This window comes from Prenolepis imparis, unplaced genomic scaffold (genome assembly GCF_030444845.1).
Source record: "Prenolepis imparis isolate NDT839.2.m4 unplaced genomic scaffold, iyPreImpa1.0 SCAF_10, whole genome shotgun sequence".
Taxonomy (NCBI): domain Eukaryota; kingdom Metazoa; phylum Arthropoda; class Insecta; order Hymenoptera; family Formicidae; genus Prenolepis; species Prenolepis imparis.
The window spans coordinates 14,193,209-14,214,617 of NW_028141168.1; the positions used below are offsets into that span (position 1 = coordinate 14,193,209).

General features: G+C 40.7%; 1 long non-coding RNA gene across 1 annotated transcript in view; it reads left to right on the forward strand.

The window, feature by feature from the left end:
• Positions 1-21,409, forward strand: part of LOC145941358 (uncharacterized) — a 204,263-nt gene that overhangs the window by 165,987 nt on the left and 16,867 nt on the right. The gene's annotated exons all lie outside the window — the stretch shown is intronic.

Here is a 21,409-nt window from a genome sequence, read left to right on the forward strand (position 1 = left end):
CGACGACGACGCCCCTATCCTCCTCACCCCTCTAGTCCTCGCGACGTTCACCACCCCTAACGACCCTCAGACGCAGACTCGCCCGACGCCGCAGACTCGTAACAGTCATTATTTTCTTCTTCTTATTCTTTTTCTTGTTGTTCGTGTGCTCCCCTTCTTACCTCCTTGCTCATCGTCAATCTCTCCTCTCCGTTCCTCTTCTCTTTCCTTTTGCTCCTTTTGCTATACACGATTTTCTCCCTTTTTTCACGTTTACTTCTTATCCCCGAGTATCACAATGCTCCATAGAATATTTAGCAGGTCGCACCTCTTGTTCATAACTGAACGTCATCGCTTTAAAAGAACGTCACATCGCGACTGAATGAGTACTTGAGCGTTTCAACGAATACGGTAATATTACCGTGAATATTCACGGTGCTGAGGCATCTCGTAGCTATAAACATTATTTCGATCTCGAAACGATTGATCGAGCCTCGATCTCATTCCGCGATTCGCTTATTTCTTCCCCGCGATATATACCTATATTTGTTCGAGTTTTCGGAAAATTGATATTCTCGAATACCAGAGTCTATCTGATATATCGAAACTTGGTGATCTGTTTACATTGTTTCACGATGCATCTGCTTGTCTTCACTCAAGTACTTACGTTTCAAGAAATTCTAGGATACATCAAAATATATCAGGAATAACGGGATGCGAATGTAATCTCATGAAAGAATGCATAATGATAAGAATACATTTATCAACGATAAGGCATATTTTATAAGAAATAATGAACACTATAATTTCTAAAAATGCGACAATTATTTTAAAACAGATGTTATAAATAGTTTTTATAACGCATTAGATTTTTAACAATTTTTCAATCATTTTATTTATTTCAATAAAATTGTGTAAATATGTCGAAACATTTTAGCAAATGCAATATGATATCCCACCTCTTCCCCATAAACTGAAAAGTATAGAGTGTAACCGTTACACACAGATACAATTCTAGGCAAACATTGAATTTCTACCAATTAGGTCACCATAGGTATCCATAATGCATTTCAATAAAAATCGGCGCGTCTATTGTATTGTATAGTCTGTTACAAGACTCTTGTTCGCGTCGAAGGACCTTGTAACGCGATACCAGTCTCTCCTCGAGATCTAGACCTATTCGGCGAAGAAAACGCCCGAAAATATCGACGACGACGAGCTGTTATATACCTCGCGCAGATACGCGCATCTGTCGGCGTGGCTTCCGTTCCAGATCCGCGCGAGTATTGACAATCGATGAAAGAGGAGGAAAAAAAAATAACGACCGAGATGCAAATTCTTTTTCGCTTTCCGCGCCCCTTCGGCGACTCGCGCCGGTTACGTGTAACGGTTTTTGTCGCGGGGAGAACGCGGAAGTTGAAGAGAAAAAGAGAGAAAGAGTAGACAAGAGTAGAAGAAAGAAGGAGAGGGGTTAAAGGAAGAGAAAGCGCCGTCAAATAAATTTGAATATCGATGCCCATTGAATCCGATCGAAGGGGTTCGGCAGAAGTCTCCTTTCACGTTGCGAAAGGGTTGCAATTTGAATATTCTCGTCGGGGTAACTAGGACGTATCGTCGGGATACGGGATGCGAAGGAGAGAAAAAGAGAGAGAGGAAAAGGGGGGTTACCGGGAGGGGTACCTCCCCCTTGCTTTTTTCTCTATTTGTATACTTCGCGAGCGGCATTGTGCCCGCGAGGAAAACCCAACACCCAGCCACCAGCCCCGAGGCCATTCTGTTCCATTATTAAAGTAATCAGCGTCATTGTGACGGGCGTTCGGTTTTGACTAATACAGAGTATCGGCGGAAGAGGGGTCCCGATCGGCAGGTAACTCGTTCTCTAAGGTTACGTCAACTTCACGCGCGAGAGAAGAAACTTCCGCGACTTCGAAAGTTTCGGCGACGGAAAATTAGGCTTGAAGTATTTTGTCGCGCGTTGTACCTTCATGTAAAGTAGAATCGCGCGAATTGATCACAGTTGGAAAGTAGAGAGAAATGTCTCAACTTCTCTATGTATACGAGATGCGGAGAAAGTGTATTTTGGAATTTTTTTAAATCTCTCGTAAAAAGGTTCTTATATACGCTTTTAAAATGTTCATTGGTAATTTAATAGAGCGCCAAATATTCTGTTATATTCGGATTATAGCAAATGTTAGTGTGTGGTTGCAAATATATAGAATTAAACATATATCTAACAGACTTTCACGAAACAATCACGTGATATTATATCGAATTCAATTCTCGAACAGCAATTTTTGAACAAGCGTAGCCGCATTAAACCGGCCTAACTTTTGCATTTACCGTACGTAGAATACGTTACGCAAAAATAACAGACAACTTGACGGAGGGATATTAAAAATTACGACAGGCTGCGCATTTGTGTGCGTCGGGGCCGGAATTAAACGCGGCGAGAAAGAGAGAGCCCGAGTGTCCTGAAGGGTCCTCGACGTGACGCGGGCTATCTCCAAATCGCGAGACCCATCGAGTGCCCTCGAAGATAAAAATCAAATTCTATACGTAGCGACAGAGGTGCGAAGCTCGTGCATGCATGGGTGACCGCATTGTCGGTCCCGGTGACGTCTTAACTAAGTCCTACGTACGTACGTGGAAAAGGGTCCAAGACCCAGATACTCACCGGTCAGATATCGCGATTCCTCACACATCTGCCGCAAGAGGATGGACGGGCGGAATTAGAGCAGATCCTTGTCAGCAAAAGGATTCAAAGGATGCAATTCAATGTCACTGAAATGCACAAATGAAATATAACATTAGAGTCACGAAATTGAAATGTAAGTGTGTATTATTTAAATATATAAGATTTCAAATTTTTCTCCAAAAATTATTCATTATATTGTATGTATATACTTCGATAAATTTATTTATGAAAAAATTACATCAATGCGAATTTTTTAAAAACTTTTGTCGTACATTATAAGCACATGTATAATGCAATATTGTAAGTATAACGAAAAAATTAGATTTATGTATTGATATTTTTTTATTGCATTATAATATAATTATTATTTGCAACTATTTTGCACATTTCACTTGTCGCCTTCTGTCAACTACTTCGTAGAAAATCCAAGACCCATTACAGTTGTTCGCTAATCGCGAAAGAGCAGTATCGAATTGAATTTTTTACGGCAGATAAATAGCTGCATCGACTCGATACTTTCGGCGAATCATTAATTATCGCCAGTCAAAGACGCGCGGATATTCGTATGAAAATCACATTACGATAAGCAATAGTTGTCAAAGTGCCCCAGGAGGGGTTAACGGGGTTTCTTCTCCTTCTCCCTCTCCCTCATCTCTCTCGCTCTTTATGAATCGAGGAAAAAACTTCAGGTAGCTCGTTTTCCGTATATAGGGGGCCCCAGATGGGGCCCCGTGCGTGTACACTCGCACGCGTGTACGTTTGGCGTTAATGTGTGCGTGCGTGCGCGCTCGTATCAGGGTAGGAGACGCACATGGGACCCCATGGAATATGCATGCGTTTTGTATTCAGGAATATGTTAACCCTTTCGCTTAGTCTTTCGATTGGCGTCGCGGAGGCAACACCTTGACGGCGGAGCAACGGTGTCTTTCCTCGACTATCTCCGGTTTTTCTTCAGGTGAGATATTACAGTTTGCACTCTCGGTTTTCACGCGACGTCTTACACTTTACCGCCGTCGCGAAATCGTCACGACAACGGAATATTTGCGAGAACAGAATTGTGTTATACGAGCTGGCGTTAAACTTCTGCACATGTGCACAAGTTTTATTTAAAAATATTATTTACGTAATGATATCTGAAATATCTTTGAAATGGATAATCGAATCTTATTGCAGCGAGCAGTAATAAAGATAAAAAAAGTTTTATTGCATTTATTAAACTTTCACGCCATGTAATGGCAATCGAATAAATATTTGAAAAGATATATTAAAATATATTAAATGTTACATATTTATCATATTTATCAAATGTTACATAATTATGTAATATAATTATCAGCTGGTATGATCGATTATTTTAAAATATTTGTATAATTTAATATTAGTTTACTTTATTATGATCACATACTTGAATACTGCTTTCATCAATAAATGGCATTACATAAAATAATCTATTATGATTTTTATCGAGCGAAAATGTATTTACTCTTGTCTATAAAGAGAAATCAATTTAATTCGTTGTATATTTGAAAATGTTTATATATTGATACTTCAAAAAGAGCTTTTAGCAATACCTTTTGAATGCAAACTTTGGTACGCATAATATTTGTTGCGAAATATGGTAATGCGAAAGTAATATAATACATAGTATTATATAAAATAGAACCGTCTTCAAAAAAATATACATCCATCGAAATGAAATGGCGCGATAAATTTTCGATCATTAAAGAACACTCGAATTCTAGTATTGCGATAAACTGATTTTATTTCGACTCGAGAGGGATCCAAATAAAATTATTTGTCGCGAATGGTCAGGTGAGAAAGATGCAATATATTGCGCGGAAAAAAATGATATCAAATATTCTGAAATTTCCAGCCAAATCTCATTTGCTATATTAGAACAATTACGACGTCGTTGTAATAAAATCGTTGCAATTTTAAAGTTACATAAATGATGAAGTATTTGGTCGAATTTTAATACATATACGTATGTATTAATTTGAGTTAGTCGCGAATATAATTAAGCACAGTACCTACTCAGCGAATATATCTTTGCCCCATAAAAATTTTTCTTGGAAATATTTTCACTTTAGCTATCCAAAATTTATATCTCCAATCTCTTTCTAATTTATCTAATATTTGATAACATGCTATTTTTCCTACTTGGATTTATTCTATAGATTTCTTAAACTGTGTGGTAGACATTTTATATTTATTCAGATATAAAATAATGATGAAAAAATTATAAAAAAGTTGATCGCTGACATTTAAATTTAAAAAATTTTCCAAAGTTTTTAAAATTTTGTTGAATATTAGAAAGAAATTACTGTCGTAAAGCGATTTTGCTCGAGGCGCTTCAGCAGTCCGGTTGTCTGATCCGAAAATGACGCAGAGAGCCATTTTCTAAAAGTTACCCTTCGTTTAAAGCTTCGACGGCCATCTCTGCACCCCCACGGGCGCCATCCCGAATTCATATTCCGTCCAATTGCCTTCGAACCGACGTACTCTCCCCAGACTCCCCGCTGACAGACAGTTGACCGCTGGTCAGTTCTCGCTTGACCGTAAATAATTCGATTCTCGACGATAGCGAGAAACCTTTAGAATTAAATCGTGCAAGCACGAAATTTGAGCGGGCATTAAGTAAAAGTTGTCCGGCAAGCGTTCCACCACCTGCGGCGTTTAATTCGTAATATTTTTTCTCTTTTAATATATCTTTTATAATAATAATAAAAAAACTAACAAGAAAATTATCGACGTTAGTAATGAAACACGATTGTGAAGATGTTTTAGAAATAAAAAGCAATTATATTTCTATGCTGGGTCAATCAATGACGATTGTATCATTGATTGTATCATTGATTCTTTAACTCGCGCAATATTTCAATTTTCCTTACATTAACTTCGTGTCGTCGCCGGTTCTCCGCATCGCGCTTATCTTCTCCATTATTCATTATCAACGTCGGCGAATTAGCCACGGTGACGCACCTAATATTCAAATTACGCGACAGACTGTCACTCAATTGAAAATTCCGACGTCGCGGCAACCGCTGTTTGACAGGTACAGTTTCCTTGGATCACGTGGCTCGCGCATAAAACTATTCGGGAAAGTACTCGGGAACAGACTCGCTCGGGACGGATATTAATTTTCGCAGGCTCGAAACGAGGCGGTAGGTGCTAATAAACGATTAAACATCGACCCACCGATAAATCACTCGGAATATGGCGCCGGGCGCGTGCCGTGAAAAAGAGTGACCGAACATTATCGTCGGCTTGAGTCCAGGTCAACTTTTGGACGAAGAAGTAGAGAGAGGGAAAAAGACGGCTACGAGTACGAAGAGAGAGAGGAGATCCGATTGGCGGTTGAATTTCCGGTTTTGCGTCCCTTCGCGTACTCCGGCAAGGGTCAGCCGGACCCCCTGACCCAGGTCGGGGGTCAGCCCAAACAACCTTTCCTCGGAGTCAGCCCACCGCGCATTACGATTCTGATTTACGGCCCATGCTCGATCTACGCGAACAGCCGAGAGCCGAGAGGTGACCAAAAGGTGACCAGGTCGAAGTGACGCAGTCCGACAGTGACCAATTAATCTCGATTGTTGCGTCGCATCGTGACGATGAATGTTTCTTAATGGAGAGAGCAAAAGGATGTGTGCGTACGATCATTTCTATTCATTTAAAATTCTGTTCTTTACGAAAATAATTATTGCAATATAATGTATTAAAAGAGAAGGACGAAAAGATTTAAAATCTTAAGAAATCACCAGTAAATATTTTCGCTAAATAAAAGACATTATTATATAATTGCAAATCTAGGCTACTCTAAATGATTTGCAATTCTTGACAAAATTATAATATAGAATTCTGTATATAATTTTATATGACATAATACAGAAAATATATTTTCAAGGATTACATACATATACTTTCAAGATGTATGGCGTATATATAAAATTATAAATAGATTTCCATTTTAAGTTTTGTGTTGGCAAATTGTCATCCAAAGAGTGAGCTTAAGAAATAAGAACTTGTATTCAGAATACAAAAATATGTGGATCAAATTTAATCAAGGACCTTGATATCCTTGCAAAGACCAAAAATAACGTGATTAATTACATATTAGTATCATCAAACTCCAAACTCTAATTAAGCCAACGCGTGATGCACGAGATTACAAGAAGCAAGCAATTAGCGGCAAACATCGACCATATATCGCTGAAATCTTATGAAAGAGCGAAAGACAGTGAAGGGAAGGGGATAAGAAACGCCTCGAAAATGGACCAGGACAGTTTTACATCGGTCTAAAAGAAAGCTCGGGGACGCGAATCCCTCGCGCGCGAGCTGAGAGATGAGCGAGAACTAGCGAGCGATTTAGAGAGCAATGACGGAGATTTCTAAGAAGCAATGCCAAACACAAATTGGCGCAAATTGGCGGCGGTTTCCGCGCAGGACGCGCCACGCAAGTCTGCATAAGACGCTAAGCCACCGGCAAGCAATTGCAAAGTCTTGCTACATCGAGCCGCGCCGAGTTTAGATGCGAGAGCCGAAAGAGGACGGGGAGAGAAGTAGAATAGACAGAAGGTAGAGTCGGAGGAAGCAGCTTTGGTGAAACAGGATAGACAGGAGGAAGGGAAAAGCGAAGGAGAAAGCGGAGGAGAAAGAGGGAGAGAGAGAGAGAGAGAGAGAGACAGAGAAGAGATCGTTAGGCGTCTTATGTCTTGCATCCTGCCAGGACGACGAGGGCTTTATCGTGCACCGTTGCACGTACAGCGTGCTCCTTCTGCTCCTCCGGTACATGTACGCGCGAGGACGTACGGTAGGGTGGTTTTGGCAGGGCCCACCCCCGCCCGCGTCTCGACCCCGAAAACCACCCCCGGCGTCAGTAGCGAGGGTCACAAGCCGACGTTGCACCGGTTCAACGCGACCTCCGTCTCGACAACATGGTGCTAAGATCTTAAAATTATCCCGAAAAAGATTTTCTCTCTTTATATAATATATAAAATATCTATCATTATATAAATATATACTGTCAAATAGTTACTGAAGAGAATAGGTACTGAAGATAAATATAATTTATAGATTGTGTGCACATTCGAGATAAAAATTGCATCATATAGTAATATTTATATATCTATCATATTAATATTTATTTATATGTAATATACGAAACGCGCGCGGTTATAAGTGATTGAACAGAGCGACAAATATATTTCCAGGACAGAGTACGTGCGATTGTTCCGCATAGATTGTCTCGAGAAGTTAGTATCGGGTCCTGTGGCTTTTTCCGCGAGAACAGCATAAGGAGCGGAAATTAGAGAAACTTCCGAGAGATCGAGCGGCTCGAGTACTTCCCTAGGTACTTCCCCGACGAAGCAAGTTCGAAACTGCTTCGTTGGGTATTCCTTATTGACTGGCAGGCAGTGGGAACGGGACATCTTGCGGCGTGCCAGGGGGAGGTTGCTTAGGCAACTTCAAATTAATTTCAAACGCAGGGAGAAACAATACCTAATACCGACGTGAGTCGTGTCGCGTCGCGTTCTGCTATGATAATTATTTTTCGACGAGCATCCCCCCCCCCCAAGAAATCTCCTCCCTGCTTCTCTATCGTCGAATATGCCGCGACATTAAGACTGACACTTCAAAGGTTGCCTGTCAAAGACACGAAACGCTCTCGCGAACCCAATAGATTTCTACGTTAATTTCTGCGTCATTAGCGTCAAGAAAGTGATTTAAAAGCGTCAAATATAATTGACGCAATCGTCTTTTAATCTTCCGTACTTGAGGGATGAATTGAGCGGTGGTTATTCTTTAATCGTATAATAAATATTTCGCTCGCGCACTTCGGTACTGAAGAGACTCTTAACGAATTTTCTTAACGAAAATTCTATGTCGCGTAAAAAGGATTAACACGCGTGCAGAGATATTAATTGCATAACGCGTATCGTTTGGCGAAATACGAGCATGCGATGTTAATGGAATGCGACCCGGACGAGATGGTTTCGAGATTCCATCTACTAGAACGCGGAGAAAGACAAGGAAATGCGAATCACCGTGCAATGAGAAATAGAAAGAGAGAGAGAGGGAGAGAGCTCGTGTAATTACGACATGAAGACTTGGTGAGGCTGCTGCAGTTTCGTACTTTGGTAAGGCTCCCGTGCCGGCAAGTGCAAGCATTCGCGCAGCCCCGAGGACACGAAACATCCTTTCTGGAGATGCCTCCGGGTCTCGTTGAGCACAGGGTTTCCTCTATTCCACGAAACACTCTCGCGCACTTAATCGTCTCGCATCTTGTTCACCGATATACACGGATGTGTATGCGCGCAAAATATAACCAACCGATGTAAAACTTTGCATTAATTCTGGGAGACTTAAACTCTCGCCCAAAGTCCCTCTCGTTTCGATGCAATGTTTCTTGATAAAATAAGCTCATATACGGCGGTTGAACTTTACGAAACTAGAGTATAAGATTTTATTTACGTCTCACAGCCAATTTCTGTCCGACAAGAAGCAAAGAACAGTCACACGATTGAAGCAAAGAAATTAAGTATTTGATTTAAATGCTAAATTATAGTTAAATGCTAAATTGTGCGGCTACTGATTAATTCTATATAAAAAAATATAAAATATTTTTTGTGAATATTTACACAGAGATTGATATTTTAGTGGGTTAAAATGGTGAACTTTATTTTTTTCTCTCTCTCTTCGAAATTTTATCTAAACAATTTTCTGGCAAGGATTTTATTGGATCGTGAAATCACAAAGATATACTATTTGTAATGCACGTTATGATTATTACATTATTATAATTCCGCGATAGAAGCTCGTTTATCTGAAAATCACACATCGAGATCTAATTATCTATAAACTAGTACTGGAAATAATTCAGTCTCATAGTAGGCTTCCAAAAGTCATGAATTCAATTAACGTTTAAATCGAGGTTGTCAAATATCAAAATTCAATCTCAATGAGATTTAAAATATAAATCTCGCGATTTCTAATCATCAAATCGTAATGATATATTTCCACAATAGCTCCCTCGATATTATTATTACATTTTTACTATATTATTTTCATTACTCTATCTCTCTGTCGACTATTCGACAATATCGATTCCGAGATTTCGTCCGGTGAAGCGACGTTTCGCGAGGAACATCGAGAAACTCGACAAGTAATGCGTTATTCACGCGCAGCATCCAGCATCGTCATTTATTAACAATCTCGCGCAATGTGTGCACGCGACCCCGATAACGGATTCCGACTCCCTTTCTTCCCCCTTCGTCGCGTGAGCGTTTCGCAGATACGAAATATCATCCCCGCGTTCGACAGACGGACAGCCTGACGTTCGATGATCGAGCGCGACTTCAAAGCGGAGGAACCAATGATTTCCGCTCGAGGGACGACAAATCCTATCCCCTTCTGTCGCCCCTCCCCCGCTATCCGCGACCGGGAATCCATGTGCGTGGGAGATCCCGTGGGATCAGGGTCTCTGGCCGTCTTAACCGGCAACACGATGGATCCCCTCTTTGGCAAGCCCAGAAGGTTACCATGACGACCAACACGTGACGTAACCACCCACCACCGTGCCCGCTGAAACAAATGAAGGCACGTCCTTCTCCCGTTACCCCGCTGCCTCTGGCCACCCTCGCCGCTATCGTCTGGTTCTTCTCCTTGCACCCTCTGCCACTATATTTGCTCTATCTCTCCCCATCCTCCCCTCCTTTCTCTCCCTCTCTCTCTCTCTGTTTTTGTGCTTCCACCTTCCGAGATCACCACGACAGAATGTGGTCCAGGGTATAGGACGATAGGTAGTGATGAAGAGGGCGTCAAGATAAACATTAGGACGAATATTGTTAGGCGAAATTAAAAAAAAATCTCGAAAGAATTTCGAGAAATTTGGTTCACAATATTGGAAAGAAAAATACTACATTTCGAATGATACAGTTTTCTCAAACTGTATAATATATTCAAACATATAAGAGTGTGGGTAGCAAACTTGGTTTTTATTTAGAATAAAAGCGTAAAAAAGGAAAAATTTCTTTCTCTGCAGATTTAATGATTAGTTATTGTTGGAAATTTTATATTGTAAAAGTTGTTAATTTAAACATGTATACTATTTATATTTTAAGACGCTTACATTTAAAGTATAAAACTTTTCAGATTTAACGATGGTACTCTATAAAATTGCATTTTTTACGCTTTATTTCATTTTAGATTATCCAGACGTCAAGTAAGAAAGCTACAATTTAATATGTAATAATATGCTTTTTTCTCAGATATTTAATAATATCTGATAAATAAAAAACAATATAAATATATCAAAAATTGAGCTTTAGATACATAGACATATGTATCATGACGATATCATTTGCATATGAAATCGCGTCTATCATGCCGCTTGCTGTACTCGCGAGATACTATGCTAGTCGCCTTTGATTTTGTTCTGCCCTTTCGGATTTCGCCCAAATACACCTTCCCCATCTTTTTGATGCGACGCCGAGGATTCGATTCCGCACTTCCAACATGCTCCGATTTCTCACCAAGTCTTTTTACCGATTTTTCCATTCTCTCTGTCTTTACTTTTTCCCTCTTTTGCTTACCCAGCCCCTTTCTGCAATTTGGTGGATCCAGAACATCATCCTTCGGCAGGAATACATAACGAGAGGACGCGCGAAAGGACAAACTTCGAATCAGGGTGCCCGAAGGGACGGAAGTCTTCGAACCGAGGGCGAAGAGTAAAAGGTCGGAAGAATATTCCCAAATCTTCCATTCAAATCTAGCATTCACTGGCTTTAAATGATTTTCTCTCTGTCCATTTTTCATCATTGACGAACGCGATTTCTTGGAAGAAATTCGTCACAATTTCTATAATGTCGACAACTGTATTCTATTGCTGTTTAAACTTTAAAAAGAGAATATAAGAAATGTTTAATTTTAGAAAAATTGCTTTGCTATAAATAAAATCTTATATAATGCATTATTGATATGAAAATCAACCCCGAAATCTTATAATGCAATTCGTAAAAAGTATTATAGAATATAGATAACATTATAAAATATGAAAATTATTTGCTTTTATAATAAAATCGAGATTATTGCGAATACTTGATACCACACGAATTCTATTAATTAAGCGGCAAAAAATCGCGTCGATTTACACAAAATTATTATTAATTATACATAAAAAAAAACAAAAAATATATATATAAAAATTGTAATATGATGTAATTCTTAAATGAAATTCTGTCGACCGAATCATGAAATATCTCGCGAGGGATTCACAGAGACAGGCTTCGAAACCGTACAAACAGGGATAATTCGGAGCAGAGGAAAAAGGAAGCAGAATTTCCGTATTAGCAGCCGCCTTTGATGAAATTCGCCCTTCGATTTCTTCCAGCCCATCGCTTCCTCCGCGTCGCGTGCACGCTCGTATGCGCGGCCTCTTATTCTTCTTTCTTCTTGAAGCAATATGACGCGCCGAGGGTAGGAGGACGTCTTGGCGCCGCGTGCGCGTGACACGCTCGAATTCCTTTCCTCCGGGGGTCAATTTCCCCCGTGAGAGACGTCAAGAGTCGCGCGAGCCCACGGCTCTGGAATTCCGTTTGAGTTTAATGTAGAAACCGACGAGAGAACTAATTCTCTCAGAAAAGGAACAAATCTCGTCACTGCCTGTAGTGCGAAGGAAAGAGGCTCATTTGAAAAGCTTTTTTTTATTATATAGCTAGTAAAATTCTTCTTTGGTATATCGTTATATTTTTGCCACGAGTTTGAATAAATATTTAACAGTTAGTGTGTTAATTTTTGTTTTGTTTTAATACTAATTTTATATATATATAACATTTTTATTTCAAAACAGCTGATTGATGCTACGTAAAAACAATATAACATTGCGACTTGAAATAATATTATTTCATGAAATAAAATCATTGCGCGCTCTTCTTTTTCTTATAAATCTCTTATGTCAGTCTCTTGCTTGCTTATTAATAATCTGCAGTAAAATACATTTACATAATTATATATGATAAAGAGAGAATCGTGTTAATGACTATGACAGATCATAATTATGCTTAGCAAACAATATGTTTGAAATGTGCTAGATTCGCAACTACAGATAATCGACTATTGAAACTATTAATATGTCTCGATGCCAATTAATCGAAAAATAATTAGCCCAAAAGGTCAGGATATAAACCATCATCGAGGACTCGCGGAAGTGGAATAAGAGGGAAATAACGGGGTTGATCGGCACAAACGTGTTGTCACAAGTTGAGCCATTATCCCTTCAGATTGGTTATTTTCGGTAAATACCATTTTGAAAAGCCAATAATGCTGTTCCCCATTGTACTGGTTTCTCTCTAGCGATGTGGTTTTTCCTTCTCGCTTTCGCTCGCGGCTAACACGCGCGATTTTCGCGAGCGTCCCGTTCGCCTGTCCTTTTCTCTCTACGGGGTGTCCCGGCAAACACAAACCGACAAAAGTAATCCCGAAAATGGCACAGGTGATGCAGCCTCCAGTGGGAAAAAAAGTGGGTCCGGAACTTACTGCGGAAAACACGACGCGAGGGGAAGTCCCGATTCAGGTAACGGGTTAACTCTGTCACTTCAAAAGAAGAGAAAGAGAGAGAGAGAATGAGATAAAAGTACCTGGATGTATACCTGCAACAGTTTATCGCGTATATCAGGAAATCTGAAGAGGAGAATGCAGAGGGGTCTAATATGTGAAGCCCAATTTTCGAATAGTGGGGTTGTCGAGAATTCCGCAAGTATGAGAGAGAGAAAAAGAGGGAAGGAGGGTAGAAAAAGAGTGATGACTCGAGAGAATCAGTAAGTCACGATCTGAAGATACCGGCAATATTTCGCGTAAACGTGCATTAAGATGTTGAAAAAAACAGAAATAACAGAAAATTTTGCATATTTAAAGATTTAAACAAAGACACAAGCTGAAAAAATTGACGAAGTAATTATAGATAGAAATAATGATTACATTAAATAATACACATTACAAGGTCCTTGAACAACAAATTAAATCACATAAGCGACGCGGAGATCTTTTTTAGGAAGCGGTTTATTGGATCGCTCGTTTGAATGCTTCAAGTTCATTTATCGAGGCTTCAACGTCATATTACAAGTCGGCGCGTATCGCGGAAAGTTCTATAATAACGTCGGCGTAATAAACTTCGGCGGGTATAATGATGACAGCGAGTGTGCATGAATTCGATGCATGCTTTCGCGTGTACTTAATAAATTAACGTACGCACTGGGTGATTTTTCATCACACGAACACGTGCAAAAATTATATTTGTAACGTATATATTTCCATGAACAAAAATAACTATTTCCGCGACATACGGTCTTGTAAAAAAAATTACAGAAATCACGATTTTCTTTCACAATCAGTTTTCATTTATTAGAATCATATATAATTATTCCATGTACTTTCCAGTTTTTTGACAAAGATTATTATTTATGAAAAATACTTATTTATAAAAAAAAAATAATATATTTTTGGAGAAATAATTACGAATGTATAAAGCGTGTTTTTACAATCAGGACGTTGAGCGATCGTTCAGACAGCTTATCGAAAATTCGCTGCGTGAAACCGGCGCTCAAGAAATGCGAGAGATATTATGATAATCCCGCACATCACAGCTGTAAATCGTCGAGTTTCCGGCCTCGAGTTTCAAAGAAAAGAAAATATCGCTGAAAAGCTCTTCGAGGAAAGAGCGAAAAGAACGAGGAAGTAAAGAGGCGCGTAAAATCCGTGCCGACGTCGCTGCAGTAAAGAGTAAGCGAGAGAAGGAAAATGAATGAGAGAGTAAGAGAAAGAGAGAGGGGAAGAGGGAGGATAGGCGGTGAGGGGGAGGAAAAGCGGAAGGGGGGCAATGAAGGTGCAAGCGTTGAAAGAAGGAAAAAGAGAAGCCAAGGTGAACCTCCCTCGAGGCGTCGGCCTTGAACTACATTTTTAATTGCGACTTTCTCGCGCACCGCACCCTCCTCGCCCCTCCTTAGCGAGCTTCTCCGGATGATAAGAACAAAAGGGAAACAGTTTTCCGTCGACGCCGCCGCAGACGCCTACCATTATCTCCCCCTGTCCCCCCTCGATCCTATACTCCCCGCAACCGCCTACCGAGTTTTCTCCCCCTTATCCCCCTTACACCCCCGCGTTAAGTCTCCCCGCGTACTCCCTCTCTCCTACCCCCGACGGGGGCCAACTTTTGCCCCCTACCTTTTCACCGATCTCTCGTCCCCCGCCTTACACCACCGTTCCGCCGCGGCCCATCTGCACGGCCCACCCCTTTTCTCCGTGCAACAAGTAGCGCGTTCATTTAAGACGTGTCGGCATTCTTTTGTTCGTTTTAAAAAGCCAAAGCACCGGCAAAGTTCCGCTTTAAGGAGGCAAGACCGTTATCCCCCACCGCGAAGTAGAATCGAGGGATGGTTAGCGGGCGAGAAAGACGGCGGCGTCTGTTCCACTAGTTTCATGCCAACAGATATATGCTTATGTTCATGTTCCCTGATCTTTTTATCCTCGTTATCGGTTCGTTACTCCTCGATCATTCCCGATAGTTAACCGCGTTCATTTATCATTTACACACACAATTCGGCTTTCGCAAAATTTCAATCTACACTTTCATCATATTTATGTTTGTTATTTAATTTACGAAACTTGAGTAAAAATACGCGTTACTGTCAAATCTCTATTGAAGACATAATTAATTAATTATAATATTTCTATTAGAGAAAAATATTTCAACGAAAAGGATCAAGAAGATTAAAAGTGGGACAGGTTGTGTTCTCTAAAAGGGTCTTGAAGCATATGGTCGCTTCGTCGATCCACCTAGTTAACGCTAACTTATGCGCCTGTATACTTGGTATCAAATGCTCGGTATACGATCGGAGACGCATCGTCGTCCCAGCATCCCATTGAGATCCGTTCAATGGACCATCTCGCTTCGTTAACCAGTCTGTCGCATTTTTTATCCATCAGCTATAAAACGTTCCCGCGGAAGGTACAACCCTTTTTCTCGCAATTTGAATACATTGTACCCTCGGCCGACATACATATGTATATCCGACCGATACTCTTCTCTCCCCCTTCCCCCTATCCCCCCGGGTCCCCCTCATTTCGAAGCGTTCCTTCCTGGTTTCTTTCTGTCTCTCTCTTCTTCTCTTTCTCTTTCCCCGCGACTCGCACACATATCGCAATTTCTACCTGGCTAACCCTACGGGGGGTTTTGTTGTAGCTTGACCGAGTTTTTCCTCCTTTCTTCCATTCTTTTTTCCCGTCCTACCCCTCTTCACCGCGCGCGCCGCCCCTCACAATGCATCTGATTTTGATTTATATGACGCGACCGACAGCTCGAATCACCGAATCACCAACGAGAGACAGAGAAGGACGGGGTGGAGGGGAGAGAGGGGAAAGGGGTACCGCGGGATGCGTGGAAATTATAAATTCATTCCTCTCGTGTGTGTATAATGCGTACACGCATATGGGAATCCCGAGAAACGTGCGGCTCGTCTCCGCGTTTCAGGGACCCCCTGCGCAATCCCGTCCCTTTCCCCGATTTCCGTCGCCTTTTTATGTCACCCTTTTTGCTCCGGCGAATATGAAAACGATTTCGATGACGCGCGTCGCGCGGAAACGCCCGAGGCATTGTTCACAGAAGCATCCTCCGACAATCGAAGTTGCATAAATATTTCGACTGACAGATGAGCGGTTAGAGAAACTGCGAATCGTGCGACTGTAACTGTTTGCCCAAAAAATAAGAAGAGAGGGAGAAGTTTATGACAAAAGTCGATTTTTAGTATTTTTCCTAAAATATATGTTTGCAAAATTAAAACGTGACCTGATCGACATTTTACATGGATATTTTTATCTCATCTTTACATCCGTATCGCGCCATGCTCAATTTTCTATTAATAAGGCAATCGCGGCACGTTTCTTCATCTACGGCGCGAATTACGTCGACGACGGCGCACAATTCCTCCGTCGCATTTCATTCTGTTCCCGGTGCACCCTCGCGTTTCCGCCGCAGATGTCACTCGAGAACCGAAGAGTACTCCCTGATCCGCGCGTCCTATCAGGACACGTGACACGCGAAATCGCGATTCAGAATTAACCACGTACATAATTCCGCGTGTCGCGTCGATCCGACCTAACCCGACCTGATTTAGCCTCGTAGGCATCGCATCAGAAGCATAATTCCGTTCGTATGTCGTCTCCTTGATGTCGTCGGCCCCTGCTCCGCCTAAAGACGCGGCGGATGTGCGCCATCAATAACTGATATCCGTCTTCCGCCTAAAGACCCGGAGGTCCCAGAATCCCCGTGACACACATAAGCATATATATACATTTGCGCGCATGCCATCTCTACGAGCAGACAGATCACGTCGCTATTGGGAGCGGAAAGTTCTTCGATCCGCCGGAATTAATAAAGGGTTGGAACGGGAGCGCGAAAGGGCGTCGATCTCTTTCTGTCCGGGAAGAAATTGTGAAAAAAAAGATGCCACGACGGGACCGTAGAAATTCGAGACACACTCTTTCGGAGACTTTTCACGCAACCCTTTGCTTCGCAACCCTCTCGCGCGAAGGATGCGCGTGGAAACCGTGCGAGATCTCCTCTGGGATTTTTGTGTACATTTTTCTCTCTCTCTCTCTCGTTGACCCCAAAAATTTCATACGTGATGCTCCATCCGACGAAGGTTCCTTGAGAATCGCGCTCTGTTATAAATCACGCCTCAAAGGGTTACGGCAGACGGTAGGATTACCAGGCTTTTCGAAACATATTCCCATGTAAATGAGTGACGGCGGTTGAGAAACGATTTGAATAGAAAATAATTGATTTCTTCATAATCAAATGGTTTATGGTAACATGTATACTGAGACGTGTGAGAGAAAAATGTGAGAGAGAATGTATAATTTATATCAATTCACGGATTTGATTATATAATATAAAATGAAAGATCTGTGTTGACTTAAAATTTATAACTTTTTATAAATTTGAATACGTTAATATAAGATCGATAGCCATATCATTTTGTATCAGAAAGTTCTGTTTGCATTAGATAATAATAAAGTAAAAGATTTCAAGTATAAAAACTGTTTGATTATTATAGTCGTAAGGGCTAACATATAATATATATTGAAATTACAGAAATATCTCGAAACTGCGATTTAAAATGTTGTTTACTATAGCGGTCTTTGCATTAGACACGTTTTTAATTATACAGTTTTATTTACGATAACTCCCAAGTGTCAACAAGCTTATCTTAAACATTCAAATTCAGAAGCTATTGAGAATAAAAACAAAAGCTAATGGGGTATCCGTTGCGAGGAGCTAGCTAGCATAGTCATCGCGGGAGGATCCATGGTAAAGTAGTTAGGAAAATATCTTACTTAAGAGAAAGTTCGTCGACCGACAAGGGATGAGGGATGAGGGATGAGGGATGAGGAAGGGGAAGAGAGGAGAGGGGAAGGATGGTAACGCGGCGAGCGACCCTGGCCCAGAAACAAAAGCGAGAAGAAGCTTGTGAATAATTCAACTACGCGGGAAATGAGGAAAGAGTTCGTCGAGAAGTTTCCGCGAAGAATTTTACGCGCGCTCTTTGATCGCGCCCGTGTCCTTGAAAGTCGGGGAGCGAAAAGTTACGATTAAATCCTTCGCCGCGCTTCGGTGGAGCCAATTAATTCTGCAAGTGAACCGCGCCTGAATATATTTTCATACGGGTTGTTTCTAATAGGATGCTTTTCCCTCCTTGTAGAAAAATGTTAACTAAACATTGCTTCTTTATAATATAATAATTTGGAGAATATCTTAATATGATTAAATTACATATCAAAATCTATCAGAATCTATTGGAATCAGAAGGGCACAAAATTCGCTTTAAAGAAAGTTCTCGGGGCGCCGAAAGAAAGGTGTATGCTGAGGGGGTCCAACGGACGGACGTAGGGAAGGGTCTATTGGCGGAGGCAGTAAGTAAAAGCGTAAAACAAAGAGCCGCGAGGACAAATTACGGATTCAAACGGCCGGCCTTTGTCTCACGGGTGTTTATTTCTTTGTTTTTGCACGGGTCGCATTGTTTCGCGAGCTAGGAGAGACGGCGCGAGAAAGGAGAGACTGGGAACGCAGGATAAAGCACCCGGGCACCGGGGCTTTGTGAAACCTCCGGCGGCTTTGTTGTGTGCCTTGCCCGGTTCTACGTCGCGCACATTCGCGACTTTCTCCCTCACCCGCTGACCCGCTCTTCTCTCCGCTCTTTTTGTTCCAATATATAAGCCGTATGTCCCATGTCGACTGACAGAAATTGCGGCCCGATTGGACCCCGGGAGATCTGTCGACAGCTTGTGCAGTTGCATCAATCGTTTCTCATTGCTTGCGAAAATTACCTCCGTCAAACGAGAACGTTATCATTCACGAAATAATAATAAAAGCGAAAATGTAATGAAGGCCACAAATTACTGTAGAAATTTATTTTGAAATGTTAATCTTTGATTCACGTCGTAAAAAATTCTGTAGAATCAATGGTCCAACCAGAATTCACGGATGAGAATTAATATGATACACAGTCCACAGGATGCAGACGGGTTCATCTTAATACCGACGAATCGCGGACGACCAGGTCGAACGGTTATTTCAAGCCGATTAATTAAGGGGATTATTTGTCAGGTCGGTGACTCGAATAATATAAATCTTTCAGGAATGACGGCGATAAAACGACTTTTGGGAACGAAAACCGTGAGAAGAAGCGGAAGAAGGAACGGGGTAAGGAGAAGCAAAAAGGAGGGCGAGTGGAGACGGAGCTTGCAATTTAAACGTGCAAACGCGCGCCTTCGCGGTAAACTGACAACGAACGTGACGTTGTTCAAAGATTCACGAGGCTCGCTCTCCGACAGCCTCGGAACCTTCGCTCTTCTCGCGTGGTTATCGTTGGAACGAACGATAACGAATAACTCAACGACGTAAAATTCTAGCGACGGCGAAAGAGCCGTTGCCGAAAAGTCATTTGGAAAGGGGGAAAAGGACGAAGACCTCACGACGAAGATAAGAATGTTAATCTGAATCGAATCTGTCGCAGCTCTAAATGAATCACTGGGCGATATAAATTCGTCGCAAATCGGGAAAAATTAATCTTCGAAGTAAAAGATGAGAAATGACTGAAATTATTTAAAATTAAATCAAACAATATCATAATTTTCTAATGGTGGTAATCATAATCGTTTAAACATGATTATACTGAAAGTCCTTTTTAATTCTATCAATTTCTATAAAATTTTTTACACAACACTTTATATTTTAAAATTAATTTATGAAACTTTACAAAAATTCTAAAATGGCTGCATTTTATATATCAATTATTTTTATATATGAATTGTTTTTTTCTAATGTTTCTTATATAAAACGAGGAAAATTTAATTTATAACATTATTTTACTTGACAGCTCAAATATAACTCCTTGCTTTTAATTTATTTTCGTAAAAGTTTCTGCGAGAAATGCGCCAAATTTATTGTCGCTGCTTGATATTTTCGTTTTAATTCCGTAACGCAATATGACAAATGCACTTTAAAAGATACATTAAATATTAAGTTGTTAGACATTACATGGGTACAAATATTTCTAATTGGACTCTCGATTCGTAAATTGCATTATTGAAAATTGTCTTGTCGAAGCAAACCGATTTATATCGAGTTTCCAGACTTCAAAATTCTCGTTTCGTCTAATTCAGTTCCCAAACATTTTAATTAATACAGACGCAAATAGGATAATAATGACGTAAACGATGAGATTATGCAATGATTATCGGACGACCGATTCGTAATAATTATGTTTTCAAATGCGATTGAATTTGCATTATTAATTCAGCACAGATTCTTCAGATCTCGATAAACGAAGAGATTCCTCTGTTTCAGTTCATCTAACTATTAGTTTTCGATAACAATCCAAAGATCTCGCTGAAAAAATGGCTCTGAGAGCCCAATATGATTTAATACGAATATAAGAAATGTATAAATTGTAAGAGAGAAAAATCAATAAAATTTAAATGGTACACATTTGTGAAAATAGTATTCAAATATATATTACTGCAATGCGAGAATTAATTATTTCAATAGATTATTTGAAATCTCTCTAACGAGAAGGGATGTTTAAAATATTTATTTCTATGATTTGTAAAATACTCAACTAAATATTTTAAATGAAATTTTAATTATGCAAACGAATTATTATTCCACATTTATAATACAGTAAAAAAATAGCTTGTTGTGTAAACATTTCTATATTCTCTATTTCAAATACTATTTCGCTCATCTCTATCTGTATTCAATCAGCATTTGAAAATTGGTCCAGAAAATGCATCGACCACGATGATACCTGTACAAAAGACATTTCAAGCGAAGGAAAATCATAATTTATTCTATGTCGCGAACAAGGACGAAGAAAATAAAAAGCAGACGGCACGAACGGAATAATGTTACACGCTGGTCAGACTCGACCTTTTTCGGGGGTTGGCGACGAGAACGAAGAAACAGGGCGAGGACCGGGGGTGAGAGAAGTGAACCGCGGTGGGGGACTGGGGGGATAGGGGGACAAACGGAACGGTGACAGAGTACGCGGAGGGGTGTGCGCGACGGTCGGCGAGGACCACGAGATCAATATGTATGTTGGGGGATGTGGACCACGTGGGTCGGGGGTGGCCAGCAACCCCCGGCAGCTGATTGGCCAGCGGCCACCCTAACGCCACGCCCACTCC